Raw genomic sequence first — 10,893 nt, 5'->3', positions numbered from 1 at the left:
TCCTCAACGGCAAGTCGAATTTCGCATCGATTCGATTCCAGGCGCCGCGTCTGTAGTAAATGCACTCTAGAGACTTGCTGTTGGACCGTTGTTTGACCCTAAAACGTCAGTCAAGGTAGCTCATCATCACATATAAAGGCGGAATCAGTACATATGATGTTACAACAGCTTGTCCTTTCAATTCCACTGCTTTTATTGCTTTCAAATGTAATTTTGACAGAGTTTTGGCTCCTGAGCACACATACACGCGTTACAGATCCGCTCCAAATGACAGGTTTATATAGACATGGTGGTTCGCTAATATGACAGGTCATATTAGCGGACCTGTTACTCTAAGACTTAAAAGCGAACCAGTTAATGAACCTAAAAGCGGACCTCTATTCTAAAGACCATAAAAGCGGACCTAAATCAACAATTACATAAACTTGACAATTTGACCCCCTGTTGACCAATCTTGACTTAGAACTTCATGTAGACGTAGTCAACAGACATCCTCTGCATCAACAGACTCCCCCTTGGATGTTGACGTAGTCTTTATCAGTCTTCAGATCCATAGTCTTCAGTCTTGATCTTTTCACCAACTCTGTCTTCTCTTCATAAGCATTCTTCACAAGTTCCAGGATTGTCTCCTAGCTCTAACTTCAAACTTCCCATTATCTGTTGATCCAGACTCCCCCTTTCACAAACTCCCCCTCTCAGTATGCTGGAATCTAAGGTATCTGGTTCAAGCTTTGACAATTTGCCTCCGTGGGAATAATGAAGTCCAAACCTGTTACTCAACCAATAACATTACAATCTATCTTTTCTAACAATAAAACTCACAACCAATCAGTTATAAACATCCACTCAAGTATTCAGGTTTAAATTAATGACCCTGATCACTTGATTAATCTACCAAGTTCAATTTAATGACCCTGGTTGATCTTTTGACGAATCAAACTGATTTAGTAAAATCATTTTCAACTTTTTCTGAAAATTACAAGAATCAACTTAATGAACTTGTTTTTGACTTTGAAAAACACTCAAACTTCCAACAATGTAAGCTCTCCTCATTCTTCAGCTCAGAATCTCCTGCATCTGCTTCATCTTTCTAGAATCCGACAATCAACTTTCCACTCTGGTTTGTCTAAAATAAAGCAGAAATAAAATCTTTTTGGATTTTAAGGTGATCTAAACTAAGAAATGAAATACAGAAAATTTAAATTGCAGAAAAGTATACTATTTACAAGTTTTATTTTTGGCGAGCGTGTCCGGGAATCATATCAGCTTTTCAAACAGATTACAAGTACCGTTAAGCTACATTACATACACAGACTTAAACAATTCACCTCGATTGTCGATATACTGATCCATCTTAAATTCTCACACAAATTTCAATCTATTCAGGATACCGTTTAAGTGTTTTAAGAACTTAGATCTATTCATGTGTCCCAGCTCTTGAATATACTCCCGTATCCAGAATCCCAGATATTCAGTCTTACAGGCAAGAATACTATAATGATGTTTGTACATAAATTAGGGGTTAAATGCGAGAACTGAGGGATCTCAGGTAAGAACTTCCGTTCAGCAGAGAGATATCAGTTTCGACTTTGCAGTATGTCCCCTTTAGAGGATCTTTTAGCTACAACAGATGATTATCAATTTTATTGTCTAATCAATCTGAGGGCTATAATGCTATGTTTCAAGCATTTCAGGCAAAGCATTATCCAAGGACTAGGTCAGAACTTCCGTTCAGCAGAAGTCCTGGAATAATACCCCAGACATCAAATAGTAGAAAAACCTAGTATATCAGAATACGAGACCTTTCAAACGAGGTTTCAGGGGTTACCTATATATCCAAGTAGTGTTCCCCACAAATTTCACAAGTTTGAAATTTTAGGTTTATATCCCGAATAAATTTACTAAATGTGCGAAAACCTATCGACACATCGTTAGTGAGACTGTTTAACTCATTTTGTCTTTCCAAATCTTTAGCATACTGTAATTGTCTAGCCGATGTACTATCATTTTCCCTATATACACAAGCTCTTTTTCAATTTTATCATGTTTTTGTATTTTTGCATTTTTTTTTTACTGTTTTTGTATTTTTCCGAAAAATAAACTAGGTACAACTATCTATCTCCCCCTAAATACCAAAACACGTAAAAAATCGACAAACCATCGCAGATTGTTTCTCGTCTTCATCCGTAACAGTACTCTCATCAACGCTCACAACCCCATCCGACACCGAAAGCAATTTCATACCATTAAGTTTTAACAAATATTGAAACCGATTTTTATCAAAAGCTTTGGTATGCAAATCAGCTTTTTGTTCGTCAGTGTGGATTTTCTCAATTCGTATCAACTTTTTCTCGAAGCAATCGCGAATAAAGTGATGACGAATTTCGATATGTTTAGTTTTAGCGTGAAGTACTGGATTTTTAGTTATATTAATTGCGGCCTCATTATCAACAAACAGAGGTGTGTTAAGAAACTGCAAACTGTAGTCGCGCATCTGTTGCTGTATCCACAGGATCTGAGAGCAGCAACTGCTAGCAGAAACATACTCCGCTTCACATGTCGATAGCGCCACAGATGTTTGTTTCTTACACTGCCAGGTAACCAATCTCGGTCCAAAGAACTGGCATCCTGCAGTTGTTGATTTCGCATTGACTTTGCAGCATCTGAAATCCGAATCGGAATACCCTTCGAGCGTAAAATCGCCTTTCCTAGGATACCATAACCCCAATGAAGGAGTACCTTTCAGGTAACGTAATATCCTTTTGACAATAATCATGTGCGATGCTCTCGGGTTAGACTGAAATCTTGCTGCGAGGCACGTTGGGTACATGATGTCAGGACGTGAAGCAGTCAGATACATCAAAGAACCTATCATGGAACGGTAAAACGCTTCATCAGCCCTGTCTCCGGTGAGATCTGGGTGAATCCCATGATTAGTCGCAAGTGGGGTAGCAGCTGGAGTAGAACTTGTCATTCCAAATTTCTCCAGAATATCATGCACGTACTTCGTTTGATGAATGAAAATTCCCTCAGGAAGTTGTTCAACTTGTAAACCCAGAAAGAATTTCATCTCCCCCATTGATGACATTTCGAATTTCTGCTTCATCACCTGTTCGAAATCTTTGCACAATTTCTCATTCGTTGACCCAAAAATTATATCGTCCACATAAATTTGTACTATCAGAAGATGACCATCAACGACTTTAGTGAAGAGAGTGGCATCCACTTTTCCACGTATGAACTGGTTAGCGAGTAGGTGTTGAGACAAAGTCTCGTACCAGGCTCTCGGCGCCTGATGTAGACCATACAACGCTTTGTCCAGCAGATAAACTTTGTCCTTGTGGATTGGGTCAGTAAAGCCCGGCGGCTGACCAACATAAACCTCCTCTTTGACCTTCCCATAAAGAAACGCTGATTTAACATCCAGCTGATATACTTTGAAATTCTTCCAAGACGCAAATGCTAGGAAAATTCTGATAGCCTCTAGTCGAGCGACAGGAGCATAGACTTCAGTAAAATCAATCCCCTCCTGTTGACTAAAGCCCTGAACAACGAGTCGAGCTTTGTTCCTTACAACCACTCCTCTGTCGTCCCTCTTACATTTGAAAACCCATTTTGTATTGATTTTCCTTTGACCGTCCGACAAATCTACTAACTTCCACACCCCCAACTTTTCAAACTGACTTAACTCTTCTTGCATCGCTATGACCCAAGAGTCTTCAGTAAGCGCCTCTTTCTAAGTTCTCGGTTCGACATGCGAGATAAAACAACTTAATGAAAATTCAGTTTGTAAAGGTGCTACTGTAGAATAAAAACATGTTAAGCCCTGGTCAATTTGACATCTCGTGCGAACGCCCGATTGCAATTCTCCTATGATCAACTCCTCTGGATGATAAGAAAGAGTTCGCGGCATCACTTCGCTTGGAACTTCTACATTTCCCTCCAGATTAGTAACATTCTGCTCTGCATCTTGTTCACCAACTTGGTTTGTTTGACTTGACAACTGGATCTGCTCCCCCTCAAGGTCTGAATCACCATGGTCAAAAACTGGCATGTTATCAGCTTCTTGATCATCATTCAACTCCGACTGATTACCAGGAGCAACTTCATCATCATGTTCACCAGCATTACTAGGACCTGCTTCATCGTCATTTGAAGTTTCCCGAGGTCTTCTAGAATACTCCTCTGGGAACCTGAGCTGCGACTCATACTCTCGCAAAATATCCAGCTCATCAAAGAAATCTTCTTCTTCCTCTGATTCTTCTCTCATGTCAAACGAATCCTAAAGTTTATCATAATGATAACGCCATGAATCACCAGGATTCTGTGGCGGCATAGTGTAACCTTGACATTCAACATTTGCTTCCTCAATAATCTGCTTCTCGCTTGGAATGAAGACACGTCGCAAAGGACTTGAATAACCCACAAAGATTCCCTCAACGCTCTTCGGACCAAACTTTCCTTTAGGCTCTATCACCGTACAGGGTGACCCAAACGGTTCTAGATACTTCAAATTCGGCTTGCGTTTATTGAGTAGCTCAAAACACGTCTTGTTGAACTTCTTTACAGTAAGAACTCTGTTGAGAGTATAGCATGCAGCAGAAACAGCTTCAGCCCAGAAATTTATTGGTAACTTAGAGTCTGGAAGCATCGTTCTGGCTGTTTCGATTAGCGTCCGGTTTTTGCGTTCTGCAACTCCATTCTGCTGCGGAGTGCACGGAGCACTAAACTCATGCAATATACCTCTTTCATCACAAAATTCTTCCATCTTACTGTTTTTGAACTCAGTACCATTATCGCTGCGAATTCTACAGACCGGCCTCTGGTACAGATTCTCAATTCTTTTAAACAATGCTACCAGGCTGTCAAACGTTTCGTCTTTTGATTTCAAAAACATAACCCAAGAAAATCTGGAATAATCATCAGTCACGACCAAACAGTAGGAATCTCCTGTTATACTCTTGACATTCACTGAACCAAACAAATCCATGTGAAGTCTTTCCAAAGGTCTTGAAACTGAATTGACTTGCTTTGTAGGGTGTGACTTTTTTTTCTGCTTTCCTTTGATGCAGCTTATACACTCCCCTTCCAGATGAAAACCTTTGACATGCACTCCTGTGACCAAGTCGTTATGCACTAAGTGATTCATCTTCCTTAGGTGAATATGCCCCATCTTTCGATGCCATAACCTTGATTCTTTCTCCGTTGCTCTGGACACAAAACAATGAGCCTGACCCGTGGTTGTAGTAGCGACGCTCATGTCAAACACGTACAGATCGTTGACTCTTGGTGCCCTCATGATGATCCACTCTTCAGGTATCACAAATCCTGGTTTCAAGATCAAACATTCTTTGTCGGTGAAATGAGTAGTATACATTCTGTCACAGATCTGGGAGATACTCAGCAGGTTGTTCTCCAGCTCAGCGATGTAGTTAACTCTCTCAAACGTTATAATGCCATTTGACAACGTTCCTTCACCTATGATCCTTCCTCCCTGATTACCCGCAAAACCCACGTAACCACCGTTAATGTTATTCACATCATACAGCAGCGCGGTCTTCCCTGTCATATGTCTCGATGCTCCACTATCCATGATCCACCTGGATACAAGTTTTGGAAGATCCTGCACATAACAAATCATCATTTAAACAACTTCAAGAAAAAATGCTGATTCATGCTTCGCGATCCAGGAAGCTCCGGCAATTCAAACTGTTTAGTCAAACATTGAGTCCACCCAGGCCTCATCAGCCTTAGGTGCAACCTTGACTCTCGCAATTTGAATTTTGAAATTTTCAGCCTTAAGAGGCGGAAAATTTGTATCATAATCAACAGTAATTGGCTCTTCATCCTTTTTCTCCTCAGAAGTTGAAACTTTCTTCTCAACTTTTGATTCAATTTTAGGTTTCCACGCCTGTTGAGTTACTGCAACCCTTTTGTAGAATTTATCATTTTGAGTTACCAACTTCTTTACGGGTTCAGTTTTTACTTTTACGTTGTCGATTTTAACGTTTTTCTTCTCAACAACTTTCTTCTCAACACACATCGGTGCTTTACCCTTCACATCAACCTTCTTTTGTTGAGCTTTCACAGCTTCAGTCTTAGGCTTCACATATGTACACTTTCGTGCAATGTGACCAACCTTATCACACCTAAAACAAGTACGAGTATCAGCTACCCGACTCGTGCCTTCAGACTGAGCCTGCGAAGCTCTCTTCTCAAAAAAGACTTTGTTTGATTTTGAAAAAAATTCTTTTTCTTCATCAGCAAGTGAACTTGAACTGTTCACAAACTTTTTCTTTTCGACAAACCTTTTGTTTGAAACATTCTTTTTCTGATACGGTTTACCCCCCTGATAACCACCCGACCAGTTGTTTCTGTTGTTATTATAAAAACGCGGTGGATTAACCGATTTCTTGTTATAAACCCTATCTTTCTTTCGACTGAGATTATTCACTGCTGACAACTCCACTTCGACAAGTTTGAAAACATTTGTCAATTTGTGCATGTTAACATTCTCGATCGGAAACTCTGAATCCGAAAACAACTTATCCGAACCCATCATCTTGTACATGACAAGGTTTGATTCTTCATCTAAGTTGTTCTTGAACTTTTGTTTCGGAATGTATTTATCCAAGAAACACCCATCCTCCTCAGAAGTGTCACAATCCGGTTTAAGCACTTTGTCTATCACACTTTTCACCACATCATTTTGGACACCCTTGTCATTGGAAGAAGTGAACGTGACATCAATGTTCTCAGGAAGTTTAACATCACTTTCTTCCTCAATTTCCACCAAACTAGACTGCTTTTTCGTGTAGTTGTCAAAGATTGGCGGTGGAACTTTGTGAAACCCTACACCCGTTCCATCAGAAAACACATCCTCGCCAGCTTTGTTTTTCCCTATAGGTTTGGGAACAATATGCTGCAAAACAAAGCTTGCTGAGCTATAGCTGTTTAACTTCAACTGAATTCTTTCATTTTCAATTTCCGCTTCTTGAACTTTAAGTTTCAATTTAGCAATTTCATCCAGTTGATTGTTAATTAATTCTTCTTTTATTCTCACCACAGCTCTCAGATGTTCGTTTTCTTTAAATGTTTTGCCATTTCGATCATCACTATCTTTGACAATGCTTTTCAATTTTTCAAACTTTTCAGAAATTTGACGGTTCTCAAGAATTAACTTTTCATTTTCACATTTTATTTTCTCACGATCAATTTTATCATTTTCAATTTGAGCTGTTAATTCTTTGATCCGTTCGGTTGAAGCTTTTACAGTTTTGTCACGACCAAGAATCTGATCCTCAACACTTTTAACTTTCGTTGTCAGATTCTTGATTTTCTCATTATTAAGGTACGTGACAGTGCTACAAAAATTGCATTGTTTGGTGCAATTTTTGCAGTCAGCATTTCCATCAATCTTGTTACCTGACGCATTTGTTGACACAATTTGACTGACCAGCCCCTTTGACTCAGTAACAGAATTAGGGTCTACCTCGAGTGCTTTCGCAGCTAGCACTTTGTCAGCCATTTTTCCCAGGTTCTCTTCCGTCAACTCCTGCGTAGTATCAATCAAACCTGTATCAACCTGCTTTACTTTCTCAATCTCTTCTTTTTCTTTCATCTCTTTCTCCTCTTTCTCCTTTCTCTCTTTCTCTTTCTCTTCTTCAATCATCTTCTCAGTTGGCGTTCCCCACCACTTGTGCTGCCAATACTCATCATCCTCTTTTATCTCCTTGATGATGGCTTCCATATCAAGTGTGTTGTCATCAATCGCAATGTTTCCATACCGATCAAGATAACATTCCCTGTCTGGATCCCATCTATTTGCTCTTCTTGCTTCTAGATAAATGCGAGAGATCTTCAAGATTCTGTTTTCAGCAATCGTTTTTCGATAACAGTACTTCTGCTCGTCAGTACGATCATCTTTCCACGGAATCGGTTCATCATCATTCGCCATGAATGCGTAACCAACCGCATCTTCTTCCGGTAACACTTCCTTACTCCAATCGTACCCCTCATCATCGTAAATCACAGCTGCCCTTGATTTGTCTCTATTATCTTCAGTCTGCTTCAATCTCGGTGGCTCGGATTTATTTTGATGATAGATTGCCTTTTTGTAGTAATCATCTCGAAACGGATTCTCCGACTCATCAGCGTACGCATTTCTGCATTCCCGCTTGAAGTGACCCTTCTGCTTACACTTAAAACACGTCACCTTGGATTTGTCGAACCCCAACTTTGTAGACGGACCACCGATCGTTTTTCTCCCAGTAATCTCCATGAAGCGTTGTGCACGTCGAACTGCACTTGCCATCGCCCAACGAATGTCGATCAACTCCATTTCTTCGGGGTCTATCTGATCGTAATCTTCTTTCGTCAGATTTGTGTTCCCGATCTTACCAGCCACCAACCCTTCATATGATTCCAACACAGATGCCAAGAAAACCATCTGTTGCTTAGCCGACTCTTCATCAAAATTCTGTGCGTTCTTCAAATCTATCGCGATGTTGCAAGAGAACTTCACATCAGAACGATTTGCAGAAGATGTAGATCCATAGTGATAACCACTGTGACTTCCGCTGTTTGGACTGCTTTGACTTTCATTACTTGCTGAAGAAACATTCTCAGCCGAAAATGCAGTTTTTGGAGAAGTAGCTTTCGGCATCAAGCTTTTCGGATAGTACAGATCCAGGTTTTGCTGATAAGATGAGTGATTGACTTTGTATGTTTTCTTCAGTTCTAGCTCATGACTTTCAAGTCTCTCAATCACCAAATCTGGAGTTAATTTTTGACAGTGTAGTTTCAGTAGTGGATAGAGAAAGAAGATAACAGACCAAAATTTCCGTTTTGGGTGACCCCAGTTCTGCTTGTCAAGTGAAAGGACGATGACTCTCAAATAAACATCAAACTACCAGGAGATGGACGAGCTAGCCAACAAGAGTCAGCGACTCTTGCTAAGGATTGGCAAACTACTTATTTGACTAACTACAAGGATCCAACCAGTATTTCCCGACTGATCGATGATCGAGTAGCTGTAAATTCAGGAAGAAAGTATACCAGGGGAAGATTGTGGGACAATAACTTGTTTTAAACGTACACAAGAATGGCGTTTCCTACACGATGCACAGAACGATTCTACACCGAATACGAAACTCTGAGAGTCTAGGAAACATGTACTTAGGACCATCGGGAACCAGGTCCAAACTCACAAAGGTTGTTACTTAGGAACCACATCTGTTAACTCAAGCAGACACCATTAACCTGACATATATGCCAGTTCCGTTGACCAAACCGAAAGTACTCGAATTTCTTTTACTTCTAACGGGTAGATGTTTGCATCTCTACTCCCCTTAAAGGTAGTTGCATCACGTTAATTTTCTTCGCTGAGAGCAAACACACATTTGCTTCGATATCTGGTCATTTCTTCATCGTAGCGGATACTCATTATTCCTTTTCTTGGAAACTTAATTATCACACATGCACCATTTGCTACGCATGCGACTTCATTTCGAATAAACGCTTCATTTACGTTCAAATATTATGACGATAAATCTAATTACTGATTTGTGAATTCGAATGACCTACATTATTGTGACTATTGACTCTTTTGCTATCAAGTCAACACACCCTCTTGAAACTTCATTTATTTCAAGTTACCTTCATGGTTTGTCTTTGTAACTATGCCGAGATTCCTTTGTTGATACATACGTTTATTGCCGGGTTACACTAAAACCAAGTTCAATTGCTTGAACTTATCCATTTCGTATATTCAATTTAAGACGTCATATGATGTATTAAGGGCATCATATTCAAATAATTTTGCAAAGGTTTATTTTTTCGTTTCGAGTCGTGGTAGGCTTGGTTGGTCTACGAATCCACTAAATCGTTGTTGGTTTCGATACCTCACGGTGATACCTTCACAAAAATTGAAGCTTGCACTATTTTGGTTACTCACTTCATACACGGATTTAATTGATTATTTGATAATTCGCCATAAATCCGTTTTGTTTATCACGATGAAATCGGTCTCAACACAGTTGTGTGTTGAGACAAAGGTACATAGATTCATTTCATATCGCAGTGTACCTCCTAACGATTCTTTTACGATAGATCGAATGCCTTGCGGTACTTATAGCTTTCTCACTTTCGACCGAAAACAGTGGCTCTTTGATGTTCCATATTCAACTAAAAACTCTATGACCTTGTGTAAATCAAATCTTCTGGCTTGTTTCGATACGCGTTCATTTGATTTCCAACACGGTGTACTTGTTCAGTCACCACTATACTTGAGTTATGTCACTGCAACACCTTATGGTGTCATTACAAACTTGTAACTTGTGCTAATCAGGGTTAACCTTTCACACAAAACTGCATGTACTTTCGTTTGACTTGTCATTTAAACATTTCTGATGCAACTACGGATCAGGACTATGATACACCAGATTCGCTTGTATTTCATTCGGTGTACTTTCGGAATTTAAGAATGTCAACACACTAAACTTTACCATTCATTTATTCAGAAGCTGACAGATCATTTTCACGTTGCTATTACATTTGAGTTATTGATTTTGAATCCATATAACGGATGCTATGGATGGTGAAAACTCGTGCATAGTGCGATCGATCGTTTGAAAATCTTATTAGTCAAAATCCTCTTTTCTGGAACCCCTGCTACCTGGATTGCACTAGATTATACGTCAAATACGTCTTGTACCTTTGACATCGAAAACTAAAAAGCACCTACCTTATAACCATAGGATTCGGGTTGTAATATATATTCTTGGACTCACCTGATGAGAGTGAGGTTTGATTCGGTTTGGTGATTATCTACCTCGGTATTATTCATATACGTACACGCATAAGGTAACCATAAGGAGTTAAGGTAGTACAAAT

This window comes from Helianthus annuus, chromosome 4 (genome assembly GCF_002127325.2).
Source record: "Helianthus annuus cultivar XRQ/B chromosome 4, HanXRQr2.0-SUNRISE, whole genome shotgun sequence".
Lineage (NCBI taxonomy): Eukaryota > Viridiplantae > Streptophyta > Magnoliopsida > Asterales > Asteraceae > Helianthus > Helianthus annuus.
This window is presented reverse-complemented; position numbering follows the sequence as displayed.